General features: G+C 41.2%; 1 pseudogene; it reads right to left on the bottom strand.

Moving 5' to 3' along the window:
• Window positions 1–1,001: 1,001 nt before the first annotated feature.
• LOC148039320 (25S ribosomal RNA) lies at window positions 1,002–2,002 on the bottom strand (annotated as a pseudogene).
• Window positions 2,003–25,379: the final 23,377 nt, after the last annotated feature.

Here is a 25,379-nt window from a genome sequence, read left to right as displayed (position 1 = left end):
CCTCATAAAAGGGGGCATCCGTGCCCCCTTATGGGGAATCTCTCTCTCTCTCTCTCTCTCTCACCTGGTATTGTCATCACCCACCTCCCTGCAATGTCACTACCTACCTGCTATGTTGCCACCATTCGCGCTCCCTCTTGTAATGTCGTCGATGCCACCACCATCCGGTTGACGCCGCCACCACCACTGCTGATGCCTCTTGCATATATATATATATACTTTTTTAAAGTAGCTAATAATTAATGAATTATCAATTAATGTTTTTAAAAAAATTCTAATTAATAACTAATTAATTAATATTGAAATTAATAACTACTAATTAATTTAAGATTCATTAGTAATATGTAAAATTAAATAATTAGTTATATTAATTAACTAATCAATTAACTGGTAATACATAAATTTTTTGATAATTAACCAATTAACTTATAATTAGCAACCAATTAAATAATTAAATACTTAAATAATTATTAGTTTCTTATTATTAGTTACTTCTTAAATTTTAATTATTAGTTTGTATTTATTAGTTACTACTTACAAGCTAGTTATCCATGTGGTATCTTTTTTTGACACCTCTAGCTTCAAATTCCAAAACACTAAAGGATAGATAGGCCATGCTTTCATAGTTTGTATATGTATTGAAAATCAAAATCAAATGAGCTTTTACCCTTTTATTCCACATGAGATTTATGTTCTCGTTGAGCTCATCTTAGGACACCTACATTATCTTATATTAGATATGCCGCCCTAGCCAAACTCCCCACCTGACAATGTCTTCTATCTAGATCAACACGTGAGCACGCCTTAAGACTAGAAGTAGGGGTCGAGCCTTATCTCCACCTCACATAGTAAGTAAAATGACATTAAAAGTAGTGGTATTTCACTTGCGCCAAAGGCTCCTACCTATTTCCCTTTATTCTTCCAAGCTTGTTTCCATGGCAATGGTTTCACTAGATAGTAAATAGGGACAGTGGGAATCTCATTAATCCATTCATGCACATCACTAATTAGACGACGAGGCATTTGGCTACCTTAAGAGATGATCACCATTCACTCCTCCAAATTTTCATGAGCTACCAGGGGTGCACCAGACAATGTGAGATGTGATGTGCTTTATCAGCCCCGCTGCTGCTGGACCCTATCTCCGAGTGATCCAATTTCACGGTGGGCGGGCTGTTAAAAGGAAAGGAGATCTCTTCTCAAGGCCCATGCCGGTGTCTCCGGATTTGGTTACATTTTCGTCCACCACTGCCATGTCCTAGTTTGAGAGAATTAGTCCAATTCCCTTTCAATGAGCAACACACATTGCACCCTTGGCATAGGATTGCCCCATCTCTTTCGATCCACTAACCCATGTTGAATTGATGTTCACATGGAACCTTTCTCCACTTTGGTCTTCAAAGTTCTCATTCGAATATTTGCTACTACCACCAAGATCTGTACTGGGGGTTCTTTCACTCAATTTCATGCTTAGAGCTGCGCCATGATCTCCAAGCCCTCCTGCTCTCGTCGAGGCCTCGTACTCAACCCGGTGATCGGGTATAGGTCTCATGCTTTAGTACCATCCATTTTCAAGGCTAGTTGATTTGACAAGTGAGTTGTTACACACTCCTTAGCGGATTTCGACTTCCATGACCACCGTGTGTCTTGCAATCAATCAACACCCTTTGTGGAATCTACATTAGCACGTAATTCAGCACTGTAACCCAGCTTTTGATTCATCCCACATCACCCATTTCTCTTACAAAAGATGGCCCACTTGGAGCTTGCATTTCATGCCGAGGTTCAACAAAGCAACCTTGGCCACTTACCTATTTAAAGTTTGAGAATAAGTCGAGGGTGTTTCACTCTTGATGCCTCTAATCATTCACTTTACCTGATAAAACTACGAGGAGCTCTAACTATCTTGAGGGAAACTTTGGAGGGTGTAAGGCAAAGACAAAGACGTATGAATCCTAATTATTCTACTCTGGTGAAGGCTGAATTATTGAAACTTCTTGAAGCTGAGTTCATTTACTGTACAAACAACCATTATTGTTAGTGTAACATGGATACTCTTTAAGAATTGAATGTAATGGAATATGATGTAGAGTGAGTAGTTGAGTCAAAGTTGATCATACAACATCCAACATAGACGAATAGAAATAGCATCGGTTTCATGTTGCCTTGCTTAGCTTGTCATGATTTATTGAGAAAACACTACTCATGCACTATGGTGAGAAAGCATGAAGATTCATAGAGAATGATAATTATGCAATGGAATTCATAAATCAAAGCATGGGATGTATTGAGCAATACCACAGCTACAAACAATGTGATGATTGGCGATGGTGCCACTAGTCTCCCTCTGTGACACTTGAGATTTGGTTTCCTTGCCTACATGCAAGAAGGCTTTGCCATGAAAGTGGGTGTACAAGCTAAAAAGTACCCTAGACACCCCAATCCCGCATACAAGGCTAGATTGGTAGCAAAGGGTTTTAAGTAGGAGCATGCTGTGGACTTTGATGAGGTCTTTTCTCCTGTGGTTAAGATGATGTAACATGTCCACTTGTATCTTCAGGACACGTCTTAGCAGTCCATCGAAAAGGATGTCTAGAAAGCTCCGCCCAGCACTCCCATGGAATGTTATGGGTTTTGCGATCTAGGGCTTTCCGCGTCTACCACGTAGCGAAAGTATTCCGATCGTTCCCACTTAGGATCAACCTAAATTAGGGATTTCCTTATTGGTCATTTCCTAATGGAAACTAGCGTCGGACCCAAGCAAACTACTTTATGCAGAAACGCCAGGTCTGAAGTGGATTCACGCTGCACTTGGTTCAAGGAGAATGGGAAACGAGAGGGTTGCAAAGCTCAACCTCTCTGCCATAAGGCATAGTCCCATTCCGTTCCCATAAAACAGCATAAATCGGGATCAATCATAACTCTAGGTCAACGCTTTTGTTTGACAATCTTTCTGCTGTCCATCGTGATTTAAGAAAAGTTCCCGGCCAACCGGGACCACCCATCTGTAGGACGGACCTATGGCCCATCCTCCACACTTTCCTCGGGTTGTTTTAGTTATTTAATTACCTAGCACATTTAGTTGGACATGTAACAATCAGCTTCTTTAATTAGCCCATTAGGCACTGGTTTTTTCATGTAATCATATCACTTGACATAGAAAAAACAATATCAGACAAGTTTCTTATTAACAGGTTATCATATTTATCTTTGAAATACAAAAAGTCCAGCCCGTAGGCTTATCCACAATCCGCCCGAAGGCTATCCAGCAATCCACAGGGATTACCAATCCAAGTTTTCGCCCGTAGACTAGTATGCAGGCCTTGAGATCCAATCCCGGGTCACGTTAGCCTCTTGTGCAGGGCCCAGAACGTGAGGAGAGACCCCCCTGGCACCCAAGCATCCTCTTGCTCCAAGTAGCACTCAACGGAGAGACCTCTCATGGCAAGTTCGGTCCACTTTCTCGAGGCTAGTTGCCGTTAGAAAATTACCAATAAGGAAATCCCTAATTCAGGTCGATCTTAAGTGGGAACGGTCGGAATACTTTCGCTATGTGGCAAATGCGAAAAGCCCTAGATCGCAAACCCCGTAACATTCCATGGGAGTGCCGGGCGGAGCTTTCTAGAAATCCTTTCTGATGGACTGCTAAGACGTGTCTTGAAGATACAAGTGGACACGATACAAACGACCACCCTGCGCTTAGTCTTGGCTTTGGTTGCTCAGCTTGACTTGGATTTATACCAGATGGATGTCAAGATGGATTTCTTATATGGGGACTTGCATGATGAGATTTATATGGAGTAGCCTAAGGGCTTTGCAGAACCTGGCAGGGAGCACCTAGTGTGCAAATTGAAGAAAAGTCTTTATGGCTTGAAACAGGCACCTAGGGAGTGGTATCATAAGTTTGATGCCTTTATGCAGTCATAGGGCTACAACGAGAGTGCTATGGATCCATGTCTTTACACGAAGAAAGCTCATGATGGTTCTTTATTGATTTTGGTCCTCTATATGGATGATACGCTGATAGCAGGGAAAGCTCATGATGAGCTAGATGCTCTTAAGGCTCAGCTCAAGAAGAGCTTTGAGATGAAAGATCTGGGAGAGGCCGCTCACATACTTGGTATGCACATTAGACGTGACAGGCATCAGGGAATCCTCTACTTGTCATAGAGGGAGTACATTCATAAAGTCCTTGAGCGCTTCCGCATGCAGGACGTAAAGCCTATTGGCTGTCCATTGCCTTCTTATGTGAAGGTATCACAGGCTAATTGTCTGTGGACAGATGAGCAGAGGTTTGAGATGGCCAAAATTCCCTATGCATCCGTATTGGGCAGTCTTATGTATGCCATGATAGCCACTCGTCTAGATATTGCCTTTACAGTTGGTGTTGTGGCACGCTATATGGCTACACCTGGCAAGAAGCATTGGGATACCGTGAAGGGTATCATGAGATACCTGAAGGGCACTGCAGATATGTGTATATTCTATGGTAGCCAGGATATAGGAGTCGTGGGGTACACTGACTCTGATTATGCAGGACATGCAGATAGTAGGAAGTCCACTTCCGTTTGTGTATTCACCTATGCTGGAGGTGTTGTTTCTTGGATGTCCAGGGTGCAGAAATACACGGCCCTTTCTACTATAGAGGCCGAGTATGTTGCAGCCACTGAGGCTTGCAAGGAGGCCATTTGGTTGGGTAGTTTGGTTGCTGACCTTAGTATTGATTCTATCCCTATACTGCATTCGAATTCTATGAGTGCTATTCAGTTAGCCAAGAATCCAGTCTTCCATGCAAAGACGAAACACATTGAGGTGAGGTATCACTTCATACGTGGGGTTGTTGAGGACAAGTCTGTTGATCTTGTCAAGATCTCGACTGACCAGAATCCTGCAGATGTGCTCACGAAAAGCCTCTCTACAGAGCGCTTTGCCTTCCTCAGGAGGTTGATGGGCGTGGGATGAGATGACATCTTTCCTCATCCTGTTGTACATGTGTACATGTTGTACTGTCTTTTTTTTCTTTTTCTTTTCACTCCTTACTGGGCAGATTCACCTTTAAGTGGCAGGTTTTTGGGGGTAAAGGCGCCTCTGCCTAGCCGCCCGTGTATTATTACACTAACAGTCACCGCCACTGCACACTGCAGGTGGCGGGCGCCCATCACTATCACTTTATTCTTTATTCTTTTAGTGACAGTTTGAATAAAGGAAGGCCCGGTCACACATTGTGACTGTTGGAGTTCCCATTTCTTGTCTCTCTCTCTCTCTTGCTCTTGCTCTCCCACATTAGCTCTCAAGTCCAAGCTTCGATCCGTCTCCCTTTCACCACAAGGATACATATGACTACTACAAGAGATGTGATGCTTGTCAGTGAATAGGAAAACCCACCAAAACAAGTGCCATGCCACTACAACCTATTCTTCCCCAAAATCCGTTCGAGAAGTGGGGAATTAATTTTGTGGATCCCATTGATCCACCTACGAGACGGAAGTAGAATAGATACATCTTAGTATGTACGGATTATGTCACAAAGTGGTGTGAAGCTAAAGCTCTAAAGCAAAATGATGGTAACAACGTAGCTCTGTTCATGTACGAGAATATTATCACCTTTTTTGGCAGTCCTCTCGAGTTGGTAAGTGACAGAGGTACTCATTTCCTTAACAAAATCATGGAAGAGCTGACGGAGCTGTATAAGATCCGCCATCACAAGTCCATTCCTTATTACCCCAAAGCCAACGGCCAAGTTGAAGTCACCAATCGCATCCTCTGCTCGATCCTGACAAGAATGATTGCCGCACATCATCACAACTAGGAAGATCGACTTACAGAGGCCCTCTGGGCATACAAAACCTCCCATAAGGCAGCTACAGGACAAACCCCTTTCCAGCTAGTGTATCGTACAGAAGTCGTCTTCCCTGTTGAATTGGAATTTCCCTCTTTGTGAGTGGCAGTTAAAGAACGCTTGGGAGATGATGAGTTACTGCAATGCTGCCTCCTCGACTTGGAATGCTTGGATGAAATACGGCGGATGGCCCTACAGTGTATGGAAACCACTCAAGCGCGACGCAAGGTCTATCATGACAGTTTCATCAAGCACAAGGAGTTTAAAGAATGTGATCTTGTCCTACCCTATGATTCAAGATTTGGCAAGTTTCCTAGCAAGCTTAAACAATGGTGTATGGGCCCATACAAGGTACTTGCTGTCAATCCTAACGGCTTTGTTCAGGTGTAGACCATTGATGCCTCTGATGATCCTTTCCTGATCAATGGCTATCGTCTAAAGACGTACTTCCCTCCCTGGGGATCTTGACAATCACAGTCGACCTACCCTCTCCCTTTTGGGCATCGCACCATCCTTCTCTTCATGCTTTTGATAGCCCTTATGATCTTCCTCCTGAGGTGGTCTCGTTCTGCTAGCCCCTCACAGATACCTCTCAACCCCACCTTGTTCTCTTCTCGTCTGATTCAACAAGGTGGCGAGGTTGGTACTGACACATGGTATTTCTATAATTCTCTTTTTTTTAAAAAGAGAAAAGAAAAAGAAAAGAAAAAGAAAAAAAACAAAAAATAGACAAAATTGTTATGGGAGAAAAGGAAGAAATTCCTTGTCATAACAGGCCTCATTTCAAGAAAAGGTAAAAACACCCTTGGGTGGGAAGCTGACTATGAAAAAGGTGGTAACACCCCGCAGTTCAAGATAGCTAACTCACACAGCAGAACCTTTAAAGCAAGTAATTTGAAGCCACCTCGCTTGGTACGCTGTCTCTGTAATATCAATCCGTCTGTCCTTCTTAACAGACAATCTTTCTTACAAATCATTGAAGTACGAGACTTGTTGGTTGTCTCCCTGGGTACGTCTCATCTTCAAGATCCTCATGACAACAATAGTCGACATGATCTTCATCACCAACCCCTTGAGTGATGTGAGCTTTCATCCTAACAAGATGGGGATGTGAGTATGGGCTGCCCTTTGTATCTATCAGAGAGTGAGATAGAGGGTGGAATGAGTGACCAGTCTTTCCCTTCAAATCAAATGAGAGATGAGATGTGTGAATGGAGTGTTGCATACAGGGTTGGGCCTCTCAATACACAATGCACAATTTGTTCTTGTGCACTACATCATAAGGCTCCCTGGCCTTTCTTCTTGCACTATATGCCGACATGGGGCAGGATGCACAGTTGCACCATCAAATGCACACAAGGCATACAACCTCTGTACAAGTGACGGTGAGGATTACATTAATGGGTTTCAGGAATGGGCTGCCCTCTGTATCTTTCAACAGAGAGTAAGACAGAGGGTGGGCTGAGTGTGACGAACTTTTCTTCAATCAATTATTGAGAGGTGAGGATTGAGGGACGTTACGACCATTGGAGTCAGGTACCTTTCTATTTTCCTATGCACCCACACAATGGATCTCTGCCCTCTGCACATGACACGTCACTCTGTTTTTTACACAACACTGCAAGGCTCCCTGGCCTTCCTGCTTGCACCTATGCTAGACGGGTTAGACGCAATGATGCACGATCAATTGTGCACCCTGGCATACTCCCTCTACACCACCCCCTTGTCGATTCCTAAACTGGGTGTGAGATATGGGTTTCTATCAATATTAACTCGAGTGATGTAAGTTATGGGGTGAGTGATTGTTCTCTCATTCCATTTGAGTGTCCGTGAGTTGAGTGACTCTCCTTCGTCAATGACACCTCCCTCGACGGGCTTTATCAACCAGCTACCTCCCTGGGTGCTGCTGCATGGTCCCTGCCATGCTGATTGAAGGCTGGAGCGAGCCATGGTACCTCTTGTAGCAGCCAACTCCAACCCTTTTATAGCAGTGACGGTTCCTTCGACCATACGCAAAACGGGCCGAGTCTTTCTAATCTTATCCTTATGATTGCACGTGTACGTTATGTTTTAAGTGTGGGGACGCCAGTGTCCAGTCGGTTGATGAGTCCTAGGTTATGTTGCTGCATCTAACCCTGCTCGGTAAGGTCTTAAGTGTGGAGACGCGTCCCTACATATCCGTTTTGCATATCATCATGGAAATACATCTATCCACCTCCAAACTCGGAAATTTATTTTTTATGCTCTAATGGGGTCCCTTCCCCACTCCTCTGTTCTATTTCACCCTGTCCCCAGGGCTGTTCCTTGATCGTTTGCCTTTATCCTTTGTTTTGTCATTTTTCCATATGAACGTACCCTACGTTAATTGAAACTCACATACAACCTTATAGTCATGTTTGTCCCTTTGAAGTGCCTATTTTTCCTTTTTACCAATCCTTGTTCTGATAGACGGTTCTAAAGTTATTAATTTTTGAAGCAATTCTCGTAAATTGGACGGTTTTCCATGTGAACGTGCTTTTATTACTTCGGAACACTGATCTATTGTGTCAACCTTGACCTACACCTTCCCTTTAACATTTTTCCTTTTTACACCTTGTCCTTCAGATGCATGGTTGATCCGTTATTAATTTTTGCAGGTTTTCAGGTCCTTTTCGTGCCTATTTTTTCCATTTTTCCATGTAAACATGCCCTATTTTCACTGAACTTCCAGTTTCATTTGACAATCGTGTCCCATTAGCCTTTTTCCCACTTTTTCCTTTTTCCTCTCCGCTTTTTTGACTGTCGGATTTTTAGTTATTAATTTTTCCATGTGTTTTCAAGTGTCTTTTTTGTGTTTTTTGCATGTGAGCCCCTCTTCACTCCACCAGCAATGCATTTTGACATGACACTCTTGTGCATTCCCTTCCTTTGAACATTTTTCCTTTTTACTGTCCTCTATTCCAATGCACGGATCATTCCATATTATTTTCTGAATCCCTTTCGGGTCCTTTTTTGGGTTTTTCCCATGTGAAGGCGTCCTTTCTCGGTCGAAACCGTGTTTTGCTATGATAGGCTTGTTGGACACATTATTCTGCACGTTTTTCATTCTTTCCGCCCTTCGTTTCGACAAGTGGATTTTTCGATATTAACACACGTATGTGTTTTTAAGTCTCTTTTTTGCGTTTTTTCCATGTGAACACCCTGATTTTGCCCCCGATCTGTGTTGCATTTTTCTATCATCTTCCCTCTTTTCCGGGCACATTTTTTCTTTTTATGGTTTTTCGATCCAATGTATGATTTAGGTTTTATTATTATTATTTTTTAAAACCGTGTGGCCGCATCTCTCGTGTCGCGCGTGAACGCACCTGTTTTTGGTTTTACGCGCCTCGGGCCACCCCCGTTGCCTCTGTGCCTCACATGTCACGGTCCTCGCCTCGTCTGATCCTGTCGATGCAACTTTTTTTAACTTCATAACCATTTTTTAAAAAAGAATAATAATATTATTAAAAAAACAAAACAAAACACTTACATTAAAACCCAACTAACAACCCAAAACTTTTTATTAAGAAAAAATAAATTAAAAAACAACAAAAACAAAAAACAAATAATAATACTGATTTTTTTTAAAAAATCATCATAACAACCTTAACCACTAAAACACCCCAAACCAAAAACAAAAATACATAATCACCCCCAAATTTATTTTAAATTAAAAAAACAAAAAGAAAAAAAAATCATACCACCACTAACAGAACAAGCAAAAGAAAAAGATAAAGAACACGAAAACGAATTTTTTAAACAAAAAAAAAATCAAAAATTCAAAAAAAAAAACAACCCTTACCTATCCGTTGTCCCGCAGCTTCCTCCCCTTTGCTCCTTCGACCTTCGTCTCCTCCATGTGCATTGCTCCCTTCCTTACCTCCTCCCCCTCCTCTTGCCTCCTGCGCCCGTCACATCACCCTTCCTCCTCTCCTCCCCTCCCTCTTGCGTTCATCACCTCCTCCCCTCCCTCCACCTGCTCGTCACCTCTCCTTTCTCCTACGCCACCACACATCTCGCCACCACCTGTGCTGTTGACCGCCTTCCCCACCTTCCTCCCCCGTCTCCTCCGCGTCGCCACCTTCCTCCCTCGTCTCCTCCACGACGCCTCACCACCTTCTTTCGTCTCCCTTCCGCCACGCAGTCCCTCTCTCTCTCTCCTCACTTCTTCCGCCGCCCTTCCGCCACGCAGCACCTCTCTCACGTCCCTTCTTCCACTGCCCCGCCACCGTTTCCCTTCCTCCTATTGGTTAGTTTCTTAACCATTAGTTCCCTAATTAACTTACCTTCATTAACTTAAGCTCCCTAATCAACTTAGGTAACTTAAGCTACCTAGTCAACTTCAGTAACTTACGCAACCTAGTCAACTTAGGTTACTTCATTAATCTTATTTATTTAATCAACTTAATCACCCTAATCCACTTAATTTACTTAATCACTCTAATCAACCTAATTCACTTAATCACCTTCATTACCTTAACTAACCTCAGTTACCATCACCTAACCTAACTTAGCTTACTTCACTAACCTCCACAACCCCTATTTTCTGCCGTTTTAGCCCCCGTTCGTGCCCCTTCTCCACTGTACTTCTACCCTTCACACGTAGCGCGGGCACGTGAACGAGAGTGGCCAGCAGGTGTTCACGCACAAGGACACGCATTTAGTCTTCTCCGTGCGGTGGTGCATGCCGTCCCCAAGCACACTCAGCTGTTCACACGCAACCGGGTATCTCTTTTGATTTTCCACAAACTCGCTAAAAATACCTTTAGAATACCTAAAAACACATAAAAACATTAAAAAATTCATAAAAATTAATTAAAATACAAAAAAATACATAAAAAATTGTTACTAAATTTGGTATTTTTTTGGTTGATCTTATTGATTATAATATAAAGAATAAATTGCAAAAAATTAATAATATTTAAAATCCTTTTAAAATTCACTATAATTTGAGAAAAATTCATTTAAAATCCCTAAAAAGCAGAATTAAAGTCAAAAAAATTACTAAAAATTCCATCAATGCATTTGAATATTTTTAGAATATTTTAAAATAAAAAATACAAAAAATAAAAGAGAAAAATAAATAAATAAAAATAATAATTTTTTTTAAAAAAAACACACACACACATAACACACCTCAAATCTGATGCAGGTGGATTTAGTTACCTAGATCAAACCTCAAGGAATTATGAATGGATCAGGAATCTATATATAGATATATATATATATATATGTATATGTATATATATATATATGTATCTATATGTATATATATGTGTGTGTGTGTGTGTGTGTGTGTGTGTGTGTGTGTGTGTGTGTGTGTGTCTATATATATATATATATATATATATATATATATATATATATATATATATATATATATATATATATATATATATGTATGTGTGTGTGTGTGTGTGTGTCTATATATGTATATATATATCTATAATACTAATAACAATCTCACCCAAACACTAATCCACATTAATTATACTACATGTGATCCCCCTAATATTGCTTTGATATTAATTTAATTTTTTTAAAAAACTAAGGTGCTTTATTTTTTCGAGTCACTAGTTTTTGCTTTTTTGACTGGATACCTTGCATTTGGGACAACTCGGTGCGCCCTCAGTCTTTTGCATACACACTCCTACTAGGTATCTATTTTTCGTGCTTTATTTATTTTGGTCATCCCTTAACCATAGTTAATTGTTAAAATGAACTTTATTTACCCACTTTTTCACACGTGTTCGCACTAAACACACATTTTTCTAATAATTTACAATCAACCCGTCGTTCACTTTGCACATGTTATGTGCGCTTTAGAGGCACTTTAATTTTTAATAAAAACGAACCAGCCGTAAAAAAATACATGCGCTGAAAAAGAAGAGCGATTTAGACACATTAAATTTTTAATTAATGAATATACATTTAGAGATCTGAGTCTGGGGATTGCAGTTCGAGTTTCGTTAAAGCAATGTTTCACATTAGTAAATTGTAATAACAATTTAAAACTGAACCGTCATTTTTTAATTAAGGTTTATAATCTAATAAAATTTCAACCATTGTTAATAATTTCTTAAAATGAACCCTTCACTAAAATCATTCCCCTCACTACACTTTTTTTATTTTTAAATAAATACGCTTCGTGGGATGGGCATGGATAGTCCTTTAAGTTGAAATTTTTTGTCAATGTTTTGGTTATATCTTAATTAAATTTTTGAGGTATTATGGCTTGTTTGTGTGATATGATTATGGGTGCGGTCTGTAGTTTTCTCTTTTTTGCCTGATATGGGTCTTGGGTGCCTGCTTGTTGTATAGCATGAAGCTTTTGGTTGCATATGTGTACTAGGATGTGGGTTGTTTGGGGTGGTCAATTGGTTAGTTATGTCTATGTGTGCTTATTTTGATCGATTTCTTTTTTATCGCTATTTTGTTGTTTTGCAGGCATTCTCTGTGATTGTCTGTGTTTGTGGTGTGTGTATATTCCATCTGAATGGCACCTCAAGCTCCTCCTCCTGTTCAGTATGTCCCATTGATCAGTAGGGATTATTCTTCCCTACTGGCTTTTGAGCCTATCGCGAAAGCTGGCCTTGCATCTTTCGTGGCTGCTTCACTCTCTTTGATTCCAGACGATCCATCCCTGTGTGATAAGTTTATTGCATCATACATTAAGAATCGGGCTTGGTTTGTAGTACTTCCATGGTCTTGACACCTAGAGGGTTAGAGAAGGCTTTGACTCTTCCCTACAAAGGAGAACCCTTTGTTACAGCTAGACAGTTATTCTCCAATGACGAGATTTTCAAGCTGTTGTTGCAGAAGCAGACCAAAGAGGTCCTTGATGTCAAGAAAGTGATTAACACTTCAGGAGTTTCTTTTTCCATGATCACTGATCCTCTTTGGAAGTTCATCTGCCAAGTTCTCCAAGACAGGTTCATGCCTGCCAAGACACCATCTCATTATTTGTCCAAGGAGCTCTTCACAGCTTCCAGGATGGTGTTAAAAGGGGTTGCCATTGACTGGAGTACTTACCTTCTTACGAAGATGGACTAACATTTTGTCAAAGTGACCAGAGGGAATGTTACAAATGTCACTTATGGTTCATATTTATATGTTTTTTTGACATATTTAGGACTTAAGAACGGTGTGCTTCCTCCTCCATCTGATCCAGTACCTCCCCCTCCACCTTCAGAGAATTCAGAACCCATTGACATAGAGGATATTGATTCCCCTCCTCCATTGGTCATTCATCGGAAGCACTTGAAGCGTGTGGCAGAGAAAATTTCCCCAGTCATTCATTCAGTAAAACAATTCCTGCTATCTTTGGAAGTGACCTTCCTGCCTACCTCACATGCAACAATTTATTCAGGGCACATCGAGAGGGTTCTTTGGACATATCAGTTCCTTCACTGGACAGTTTATTATCAGGGGATGCCATTCCTTTCCTTTGTAATGACATCCAGAGTTCTATTGAACTCTCAGTGAATAGCTTGTGTTCAATAGTTATATGCTTCTTTCTATGAAGAATTGATGCAATCCAAAGACCAGTTGCATAAGGCAACCACAGAGTTAGCCTCTGCTAAAGACACTCTTGCTGATCTGTTTAAGCAGATGGAGTAGCAGACACAAATGATTGAGACCCAGAGAGAAGTAATATCTTCTTTGAAAATTCAGTTAGCAAAGGCTCAATCAAAGGTCACTAGAGTTTCGGAAGAGAAAGAGAAAATGTCCAAAGAGGCTCAAGAGTTTAAGACTCTTTTAGATACGAAACTGTCAGCTTTGCAGACTGCTCATAATACATTGGAATCACGAGCTTCCCAGATTCAACAATTGCATGACCAACTCGTGCAGTCATGGTCCATTCCTCCAAGTCCCAACGTTCCTATAATTCATTCTATATCTCAGCAAGACTTGGCAGTTCTCCAAAGACAGGCCACATTATGTCTTTTGTTTCAAGATAAAGTGGAAAGATTGCAATCTAGGATGGATTTATTATGGTCTACATTTGAGCACTTTCAGGAGTATGTTTCTCTGGACCATTCCTTTTTTGTCCACTACCAGTTGTTGCAAAAGTTGGCCTTCTATATGAAGCTCTCAACGATGGATCTCCCTCTTCTAGAGGATGGTTGGAGTGGGGCTTGGTCTTCTGATTTGCTGACGGAATTTGTTCGTATGGTCTTTGAAGATTTTCTGATGACGAATACCATGTTGCTGTCTTATATGTATCTACGAGGTGATCTGTTAATTTCGTATGATGTAGATCTAGCTTGGTATGTGGGGGATGTGGTCTTACAAGATACCTTATATGTCAACTATTTGGAGTTGAGGATAAATGATATGTTCCAATGCTATTTTTCTAAAGTGGCTACTTGCCCTGACACTCCATGGCATTCAATGATTGATTCTGTAGTCCTGAACCAACGCCAGAATAGAGCTTCTACTTATGTGCAGAGCACTAACCAATTGAGGGTGATTGATTGGCTATTAATTCCAGGGGACTGGACAATTGCTAGTCAAGAATACCAAAATTACCTCCATTTTTCTCAACAATATTCATAATCTCTAGATCCTTTAGTGAGATTGACAGCCCATTTTGCTTGGTACTTAGCATATATGCATAGGCATTCCCATAACGATCAAAAGGCCATTCCAAAGCTTTGTATGAATGTCAATGTGAACATTGATTGCCAACAGTTGGATATCCTATATTTTCATGCCCTTTGTCTACCTAGCAGATACCATGTTTTTCTAGAAAGGATGTGCTACCTTCAGTTCTTTCAAAATCCTCCCAAGACATTTGTCGATGAGTCCTTCTCCATGGATCGTTTTCAAAATCACCAAGCCTTCAAATGGGATCATCTTCATTGATACCCTTGGATGTATCTTCTGTGCTTCTTGATGATACATTTTTTGGAGGTGTCATTCAGATGGTTGTGTTTGTGTTGTAATAATTTGTATGTGATGAGTTCGTGCTGGTTGAATAATTTGTTTGAGAACTCTCTTTTCAACTATTGATAGTGATGGTGGATGACAAGCCTACAATGGAGAGTTGAAGAACCTCTTATATCCTTTACAAATTTGTTATGAATTTTTATTGATTATTGGATGTGTTAATGAATAATGAAGTTTTCCTTCAGTAGTATTCTTTTCTTAGAGATACATGTGATAAGTTGTGGTTGTGGTGGAGTGATTATTGAAGACACTACAGAAGATCAAAATTGAGTTCTTTAGTGAACTTATATTCTTCTTTTCCTTAGGTCGCAAGGACGCTTCCTTTCTAAGTATGGGGATATGTTGAGAGTGAAAAAATACTGAAATTTTGACTGATTTTTGTTATTTTTGAGGTCTGAATGATTGATTTTTGATGGATTTAGAGTGATGTATGGTTGTTAATAGAAGTGTTTGAGAGTGTTTTGGATGATATTGATTATGTTTTGGAAGTTTATGATGATTCTTAGTAGAAATATGAAGCTTTGTGATGTTCTAATAGGTCCTGTTGAGGTTTTGATATCTTCTGTATAGCTTCTGTTTTGTTCTGATTTTCTTCTGTATGAAGCATGGATTGATGATTGATGAAGGTTGAAATATTTTGAAAGCTTATTGAATAGTTTTTGATAGTTTGAAATGGTTTTAGTATGAGTTATGAGGATTTGATATTCTCTGATGCCCTTCTATAACCCTCTGTAAATCTTTTGTAGAGCCTTTGTCTCTGCTCTATCTCTGCTCTCTCTCTGCTATGTATTTGTTCTGTACCTATTTTGTAGATCTTCTGTAAGTGTTCTGTAGTAGAATGTATGTGTGACTTTGGAAAAGTTTTCTAACTTTTGAAAAGGATGAATCTAAGTTCAAAAGAGCTAAAACAAATGGAAGAAGCAGCTGATGAAGACTGAAGAGAAGACTGAAGTGAAGTGACAGTAGTGAGCGATGAAGAGATACTGTAGTAGCTCTGGTGCCTTTTCACATTAGACATACCTCTTGGGGGGTGCATCCACGACCTAAGAAGGATTTTTGAGAGTCATTATTGAGTATGGTAGTAAGGAGATAATGTACTATTGATAGAGAGAGAGAGAGAGAGAGAGAGAGAGAGAGAGAGAGAGATAGTCAATTCTATCAAAACAATGTATCTGTATATGAGAGATTGAGAGAGAAAACTATGAAGACATTAAAGATGAATACTATGTGATTTATTTCCATTCGAAAATGATGTATTCTTTTATATTATTTGTTCTATTGATGGATTTTATGAAGAAGTTGAAGATTATGGTTGATTCTATCAAATCCATGGGAGATATTTACTATGATGATGCGTGAAGATTTGCTGTCACTACAAGATATAGGCCTTTATACCGATGTTAAAAGCAAAGAAAATGTAAATAACAAAATTTTTTCCCATCGTTGCAAAAAGCATCATTATTGGCGACGCCATAGAACAGTCGGTATCAGCGTCGTTATTGGCGTCGGTATCAGCGATGCGACGCTGATACCGATGCCAATAACGACGCTGATACTGACGGTCTGCGACGATAATAAGGACACCAATAACAACACAGGTAGTAAATTTGCGACGCTAATAGCAATGGTAACAAGGGAAAAAAAAATTTGTGGCAAGGCAGCAAGCTGCCCTACCGCATATAGCACTGTGTGCTTTATTTAGGCCATACAAAATAGTTTCTGCATTGTGTACAATGCTTGTGTAAACAAAAACAAAGTATACTGAAATCATAACATTGATACTTAAAATAAATATATGATCGCATAATGAAAGCGACTGGTACAATCATGACACGATATCACTACTACATAAAAAATGTGTGCACAGATCAGGCAACCAAAAAAGAAAGGTGTGTGAGCTCCAGGGATCCAAGGGCAAGCTACATATCCTCGCCATCCGAAAGCTCATCCCGCCACAAAGGAGCATCGAATGGACTGTGCAAAAAAAGAAACAACAACACATCAGTCCACCATACAATAATGCATTCTAATTAAACATGATAACTACGGACAAGAAAGATGAGTGACTTACAGGGCCCCCGCATCTATACAATCGGTCGATCAATGCAATGAGACCGTATCTATCTGCATATTGAGTCTCAAGGCCGGTCGGATTACGATTTGTAATGGACTATTGCAAAGAAAATAAAATACTAATTGTTAGAAATATGACTGTCAGTACAAAAGAAATTGCAAAAAAATAAATAAGCAAAACAAAAGAAAAACTTACAAAGTCCTCCAAATATGTCCTGTGGTCGCTACTCCCAAGATGATGGACCACTCCGGCCTCGAGTCATGCCCTCGCCTCCTCGCGCTGCTGACTCCAACATCCTGGAGAATCTGTAGCCTCCTCCCTCAACTCCAGTCGTCCGCGTCTAGCCACTTGGGCTTTACAGCCCCACTCTTGAGGGCCTTGCGTGCGTCCGATCGTCTATGTGAGATATATGCACGCATACAGTCCATCATCCAGCTCGCAGAAAATCTATCTACTGAGGCTAGAACTGGAAACTCCTCATGCAAGGATGCTATTATGTAGTCCTTGCTCCCCTCCCGTATGTTCTTCAAATGATCTAAGACGTTGTGCCGAAAAAATTATTGGCACAACTCTCTCATGCGAGCCATCACCCTCTTCCCCTCATCATTCATGATGATGGATCTTGACCTATCATTGACTAGATAGGCATATCCCCCTGTGCCTATCCCCCTGGGGTATGCCTAAGATGGATTCTCTCCCACCTGCGTCCACGCTCCTGGGCATATCCAGGAGACCCCTGTGCATCCAGTGTACCGACCGGGGTAATATCTATCGGAGTAGCACCCATAGGGGTGCCACCTGTAGATGGCTAAGCAAAAGCTGGAGTAACTGGAGTAGACGTCCCCACAAGTGTGACAAATCCTAGAGGTGACACAATTCCAGTTGAACGATGAGATGGAGACACCGTGTCCGTGCCTCCACAGGATCCACCTGAGCTTGAGCCATGGTCCGTAGAATTGCCACGAGAGCAAGAAGTTGCACCTATATCCTGTGCCGATCGCGAGCTCACTACCTCCGTATCTCTGCAGCATCCCCCTAACCCTGAAGCACCCCCTCCCTTTGGCCCAAGTCTGGAGCATCGAACTTGTCTACTCGAAGTTGAAGCATCCGATCTCGTTGAAGTAGATCTAGCAGAGCGGCCTGATGATGTCCGAGACAGCTCCTGGTCTGCCATGTCTCTGAATCTCGCGATCTGGTCTAGAGACATGCGCATGAAGGTATCATGCAACTCCTCATCACTCATCCCTCGACTCATCTTGAAAATGTCACCTACACAGACAAAAAATGATATTAGAATAATCAATTTAAATCATACAAAGTACGGTAATATAAATCCTAAAAAAATGATCTCACTTAAAATGCATATCTTATGTATCCTTATAAGCGATTGGTCAACGAATTGAGTAAGTGGATGCTCCAAGTATGAAGTATCCTATGGTCCCATGTCAATCTCCTGACACAACTCCGCATACATTGGATGGTCGATAGACATGTCACCACAAAAGGATGACTCCACCTCATTCTCAAAGAATTCTTGGACTCCTATATTTCCATCATTGTTAGTCGATGCTGGCTCCAAGCTTTCAGTGGCATCCACCCCTTGCAATATCGACCTCTCTATTTGCATATTGTCTTCATAATGCTCTAAACATCGCTTTGATCATATACTCTCGCACTTTGGGGAGCTGAAGGTATAACATGATACCACCATCACACACATACAAGAGAGTTTAAACTATTGTGACATGTACCCTAATACAATTAACAAACAAATGAGACCATGCACCTGTTCACAATGGGCCGGCAACACAAAGATGTCGTGCAAATCCGTCCATTTTTTTTCGGGATCTATTTCAAGAAATCTAGATAGACCTCGTCGAACTATTGCACCAACTCCTTCAAGTACCACTTTGAACCACTGCACATCAAATAGTATCATGGAGAAGCTACGATAATCCACGGTAACAATACTTTGCAAGTTCCCAAAATACTCCATCTCATCTATAACCGTGTTTGGATTCGTTGCTCGTCGCAATCTCCTGCTCGAACCTTGCCATGATACCACAGTCCATTGTGGAGCGCATTTTGTCAATACGCTCCACGCGAAAATACCGTCCGTACGACCATGCTGCACTATATATTTTGTACTGTACATTGAAACACTCAAATTAGATGTCGCATATAAAATATAGATATGACAAATCCTAAACACCTCATCACCTTTGGATTACATCCCCTCGAGAATTCCCACTCCTTCATTGAGACCTTTGTCCCTTTATGAGACGTTGCGGTCAAAGCTCCATGCAACCATCGCGTTGATATAAACCATGGCATTTCCTTCATGCCCTCGGGATATTGAATCGGTCGATGATGCGTACTACGTTGGAATTCAAATCGCACTTCCTCTCAATCTTGCCTAGCAATCTGGTACTTGGCGAGCCACGTCTTCATAGAGGCATGGTGCAACATAAAAAATCGATTCACCTTCTCCTCCATTGTAGCATCCATTATTTTTTCTACCCCATTTCCAACCACCACATCTCTAGTCAGTCTATCATCGTCCTTCAGCGACCATAGCATTTTGTTGTTTGGATCCACCGTTGGTAGCCATTGTGAAATATGCACTAACGCCTCAGACACCAACCAACCTTTGGCCATGCTACCTTCTGGCCGAGCTCATTGTTGCACAAAGCCTTTCAGGGTTTTCATGAAGCGCTCCAAGAAGAACATCCATAGCGTATGGACAGGTCTAGCAATCTCCACTTCATCTACAAGATGCACAAGAAGGTGGATTTGTATCGTAAGCATGCTGGTAGGCAGGTATTTCTCAAAGAGAGAGACTGTCTCCACTACTCCCCGCTTCACGGATTCAATAGAGGACGTCTTAATCTCCTTCTGTGAGATCCATTGCACCAAAGTCGACAACTTGTAAATGGCCCCGCATATTTCTGGAGTAAGATATCCTGCGATCGCGATCGGTAGTACAAACTGCCACAAATGAGAAAGCATTATGAACAATGGCTACACTCCAAGTAGCAAAATGCGCGCACCAATTACAATCCATTCGTAGTACAAACCTGATATATCTTATACCAGTCATGGGATTTTAGCCCTAATAATTGGTCGTCTTTAGAAAATGCAGACCTGAGAGAATGTATCATACCTGTCAGAGTCCGGATAGACTTGACTACTTACTTCACAATGCTCTCTTCTTTAGTGGACAAAACCCAAGGAGCACAAGGTAGCTGCACGCGACCATCATCACTCGACTGGGGCCAAAGCGCCTCCATCTTACCTACCTCCTTCAAATCCATTCGTGCCCCTATAGTGTCTCTCTTTCCTATGATGTGGTCCCATAGCAAGCTGCCCACATTCTTGAAAATATGCATGGGATCCAACAAGTGGTTGACCTGTAATTGGGTCCAATATGGCAACTTGTAGAAAATTGAGAACCGCCTCATTCCGTTTGGATGTGACTCTGCGTGGACCATTTTCAGCTCGTACCAGCTTGTAGCATTCATACATGTTGGAGGTCATCTAAGAAAACCTTCCCTGAGTTCACGATCCTCTGGCAAGAAGCGGTGTGTCCTTGATATACCATCTTCTTCATGGTTCGTGACCTTCGGGAGTCTAATTGTGGCCCGCACAATGGACATGCATGATAACCTAAGGTAACCAAACCTATTCCAACACCACGACCCAGTGAATACAAACTTGAAAGAGATAAAATATAGATATTACCAACGAGAATGGAAGTCTATTTACTTAAGCACTCTCCGAATCCCGAAAAGTCATGCATCATCCACATGAGAATGGCTCGAATATTGGCAGACCACCGACCATCGCGCTTGCTCATATCTTGCACGGTGACCCCCTCCTCCCACAAAATCTACCGTATCTGCAAAACTGACAAGTCTGTGACATAAATGCACAACGGTCACCCTGGCATATCACGAGTGGAGCTCGATATCTCAACACTCCCCCTCAAGCTTAATCCCAATTCCTGCACACCAAGCAGGTCTCTGAACTTACGCAGCTTCTCTGCGCCCAATGCCTTCGTGAATATGTCAGCTACATGTTCCTCTGTGCTGACATAAACTAGATCAATAAGACCTAGTAAAACCCTCTCTCGCACATAGTGATAATGCACCTCAATGTGCTTTGTTCTAGCATGATAGACTGGGTTATTTACCAAGTGTATACTACTCATGTTGTCACAATAAATGACAACTAGCCCATTTGTAGGCTGATGCATATCATAGAGTAGCTTATGCAACCAAGCTACCTCACATGCAGCCATTGCTGCGTCCCTATACTCAGCCTCTGTGCTCGACAAGGCAGCTGTAGGCTGTTTCTTGCTGCTCCAAGTGACTGCAGCACTCCCAAAAGAGAACACATATCCACTGGTAGATCGTCTATCAGAAATACTACTAGCCCAATCAGCATCAGTGTATCCATGCAACTGTATCTGAACCCCAGTCTCATAAAATAGTCCATACTGCAATGTGGACTTCACATACCTGAGTATGCGTCTAGCCGCATCTAAATGCAGTTTCCTTGGAGCCTGCATAAACTGACTTACCAATCCAACAGCATAGCTCAAATCTGGCCTGGTAATAGTCATATAAATCAAACTTCCTACTATGCGTCTGTACATAGTAGGGTCTTCCAGAAGCTCACCCGCATCTGCGCTCAGCTTCACATTCTGCTCCAAAGAAACTGAAATAGGCTTACAGCCTATCATTCCGTATTTGGACAGCATGTCCAATCCATACTGCCTCTGCAAGAGCTGTATCCCACTTGGTGATCTAATCACCTCAATGCCCAAGAAATAACACAACTCTCCCAAATCCTTCATCTCAAACTTCTACTTCAATAGCATTTTCACATGAAGGATATCTTCATCACTGTCACCTGTCATAATCAAATCATCAACATAAATGACAAGTAGCACAATACCTTTCTCTATTTTTCTCACATAAAGTGAGAAATCTGCCTTGGAAATTTGAAATCCAATAGTGACAAGATACTGCCCTATCTTTTCAGACCATGCTCTAGGTGCTTGCTTCAAGCCATAAAATGCTTTCTTCAACCTGCAAACAAACTCAGGATGAACATCATGCACATAACCTGGTGGTTGCTCCATATAGACCTCTTCTTACAAATCACCATGCAAGAAGGCATTCTTTACATCCATCTGATGTAAAGACCATTCCTTTGATGCAACCATAGCAATGACTGCTCTTACGGTTGCCATCCTTGCAACCGGACTGAATGTTTCTTCATAATCAATGCCATATGTTTGTGCATACCCCTTGACTACTAATCTTGCCTTGTATCTGTTTACAGAACCATCTGCATTGTGCTTCACCTTATAAACCCACTTACAACCAATTGCATTCTTATCTTTAGGCAAAGGTACCAATTCCCATGTAGCATTTGCTTCCAAGGCATCCATTTCTTCATCCATGGCTTTCTCCTATTTTTCTTTTCCCATGGCTTGCTCAAAAGAAGTGGGTTCTGGTTTCTGTATCACTTTGACTATATACACATAGTGAATACCTGTAAATCCATCATATTTCAGCCTATCCATAGGATACCTAGCTCTGGTAGACTTGCGCAAAGTAGATTCACTCCCAAGTGCTCTCAAAACATCCCTGGTCTTCCTTACTCCAGGTGTAACAATAGAAGGAATACCCAACTCATCATCAATGCTCTGTTCTGAGCCATTGGATTCACCATCCACATAAGAGTGACCTGCATTCACATCAAACATGGGCTGATCTACCTTCTCTTTTCCTTTTTGTGATACCTGAATACCACTATCTGCATTGCTTTGAGAAGATTCTCCTGATCTCAATCTGCCTGTCCATGGCGAAGAATGTGAACCACTGCTAGAGGACGCTCCAGGTCCACTAATATTTTGTGACTGCTGCTGTGAATTCTGTGCATCTTGCCATTTTGTGCATCTACATCATCAATCACATTTACTGGTTTATACCAGCTACTCATCTCATCAAAAACAATATCTCTGCTTACTGTAAACTTACGAGTAGAAGGGTTATAGCATCTATACCCTTTCTACTGTGCAGAGAGTAACCAATAAAGATGCACTTCTCAGCTTTTGGATCCAACTTGGATCTCGACTCATCTGGCACATGAACATAGGCAATGCAACAAAAAATCTTCAAATGAGAAATATCTGGTTTCCTACTAGTATACCTCTCCTCTGGAGTCATCCCATGTATTGCTGCAGTGGGAGTCCTGTTCATTATGTAGACTGCTATAACAACTGCTTCAGCCCAGTAAAAATATGGCAAGTCTTTTTCGTTGAGCATGGCACGAGATACCTCTCCAATATGCCTGTTTTTCCTTTCTGCAATTCCATTTTGTTGTGGGATATGACTACATGAATATTGCTGCTTTATGCCATGCTCCTGCAAGAACCTTGCAAACTCATTTGAGAGGTACTCTCCCCCTCCATCTGACCTTAGGCATTTTATTTACAGGCCTGTTTCTTTTTCAACCATAGCTTTAAGAGTTTTGAAATGCCCAAAAACTTCACCTTTTTTTTTCATAAAATACACCCATACTTTTCTGCTATAATCATCAATAAAAGTGACAAAATAATAACAGCCTCCAAGAGATGCAGCTTTAGTAGTCCACACATCAGAGTGGATTAATTCCAATAGCTTCTTACTCTCTTGAACATGTCTAGGAAATGGTTTCCTTGCCTATTTTCCAAATTGACAGGCTTCACATACCTTATGCATTTCTGCAACCTTGAATTTAGGCAATCCTGCAACAATATTTTGGGCCTGTATTGATTTAAGTCGATGTACATTAACATGACCAATGTATTTATGCCAGATATCAATATCTGCAACTACACTGGTCCCATGTGCAAACATTGCTACACTCAATTCAGGAATGTCTGCATCCAACGTAAACATTCTGCCCTTTTTATTTCCTTTTGCTATCAAGTGACCTTTATTTTTCATATCCTCAACAAAGCATCCATGAGGATTAAATCTGACCTGCAAGCCTTGCTCAATTATTTGACCAACAGAAACCAGATTCTTGGTGATATTTGGGACATGAAATACATCGGACATGTATTTCTTTTTCCTATCCTGCATAGACAAAGGAAAATTTTCAATCTACACAATAGGATGTGCAGTATCATCACCAATCTCCACAAATCCTGGTTTTTTCATTTTCCTTGCATCCTCCATCCATTTTGCATGACTGTCATGTGGTTTGATGCACTTGAGTCAACATACCATACATCGTTGCTTTCTTCTGCACTTGTCACAGAATTGTTCATATGCTGTACCATAAACAAATGCTCATTTCTGTCATCACCCTGTCTACTAGAAGATGCATAATTCCCTTGTTGCAATTTCCCATTCATGATGTCATTCTGCTTTTTATAGCAGTCTTTAGCCATATGACCCATTTTACCACAGTAGTAGTATTCAACATTGTTGTTTGCATTTTGGCCTCTTTGCCATCCACCACGACCTCTTTGGCTCCCCCTGCCTCTAGAGTTACCACGTTCTCCTCCATAGGATTGGTTTTCTTGAGTTTGATGCATATTCTGATTTCTACCACGGCCTCCAGATCGGCCTCCTCTACCTCTGCCTCTGCCTCTACCTCTTCCAGCATTTGAGTAGAAGACAGCTTCTTTTGAAGTTCCTCCTGAAGAAGATGCACCACCATTTCTCTGCTCCTCAGAAATTAGAAGAGCAATCAACTCCTCAAAATCAAGAAATCTTTCACGGACGGAAATGGATGTTCGGAACTGTGCATAATCCTTTCCTAGATCATTCAAGGTCACGGAAACTAAATAATCATCTTCCACTGGCGACCCAATGGAAGCAAGCACATCTGCAATCTTCTTCACCTTCATGTGGTAGTCATTGATGCTCATATTTTCTCTTTGCACATTGTGCAACTCTTGCTTGAGCTGTATTTTCCTGGCTTGCGTATTTGTGCTATACATTTTTGACAAAGTATCCCATGCCTCCTTTGGCGTACTTGCATCTTGAATATGCACAATCATAGAGTCTGAAATGCTGATAGACAGCCAGTACATAACTTTCCTAGCTCTCTCATGCCATGCTTTCAATGCCTGCATTTGCTGTTGATTGGGAATATCAGGAAGAACTGGTTCTTCTTCATTTCCTGCAACAAATTCCCAATATCCTTTTCCCATAAGGAAATTCGTCATTCTAAACTTCCATGCTTGGAAGTTGTTCTTGTCAAGCTTTTTAGTTACAATCTATGAAAGAGAATCGGACGCCATTACAGAACACTGCAAAAAATTCTGTCACTGCAAAAAACACAGCTTCACCCTCACAAGGGCAAATCTACAAAACTGGCAAAAGTGGTATTTGACCACACAGTCACTTCCTAGTGACGATTTTGCATAAATAGGAAACAAGGATGATTCTGTAACTCCCAATGTCTCTGCACACAAGCATACGATGCAAT

The sequence above is a fragment of the Lygodium microphyllum genome, chromosome 3 (genome assembly GCF_053477565.2).
Source record: "Lygodium microphyllum isolate KBCC chromosome 3, Lygodium_microphyllum_v1.1.10, whole genome shotgun sequence".
NCBI lineage: Eukaryota > Viridiplantae > Streptophyta > Polypodiopsida > Schizaeales > Lygodiaceae > Lygodium > Lygodium microphyllum.
This window is presented reverse-complemented; position numbering and strand designations above follow the sequence as displayed.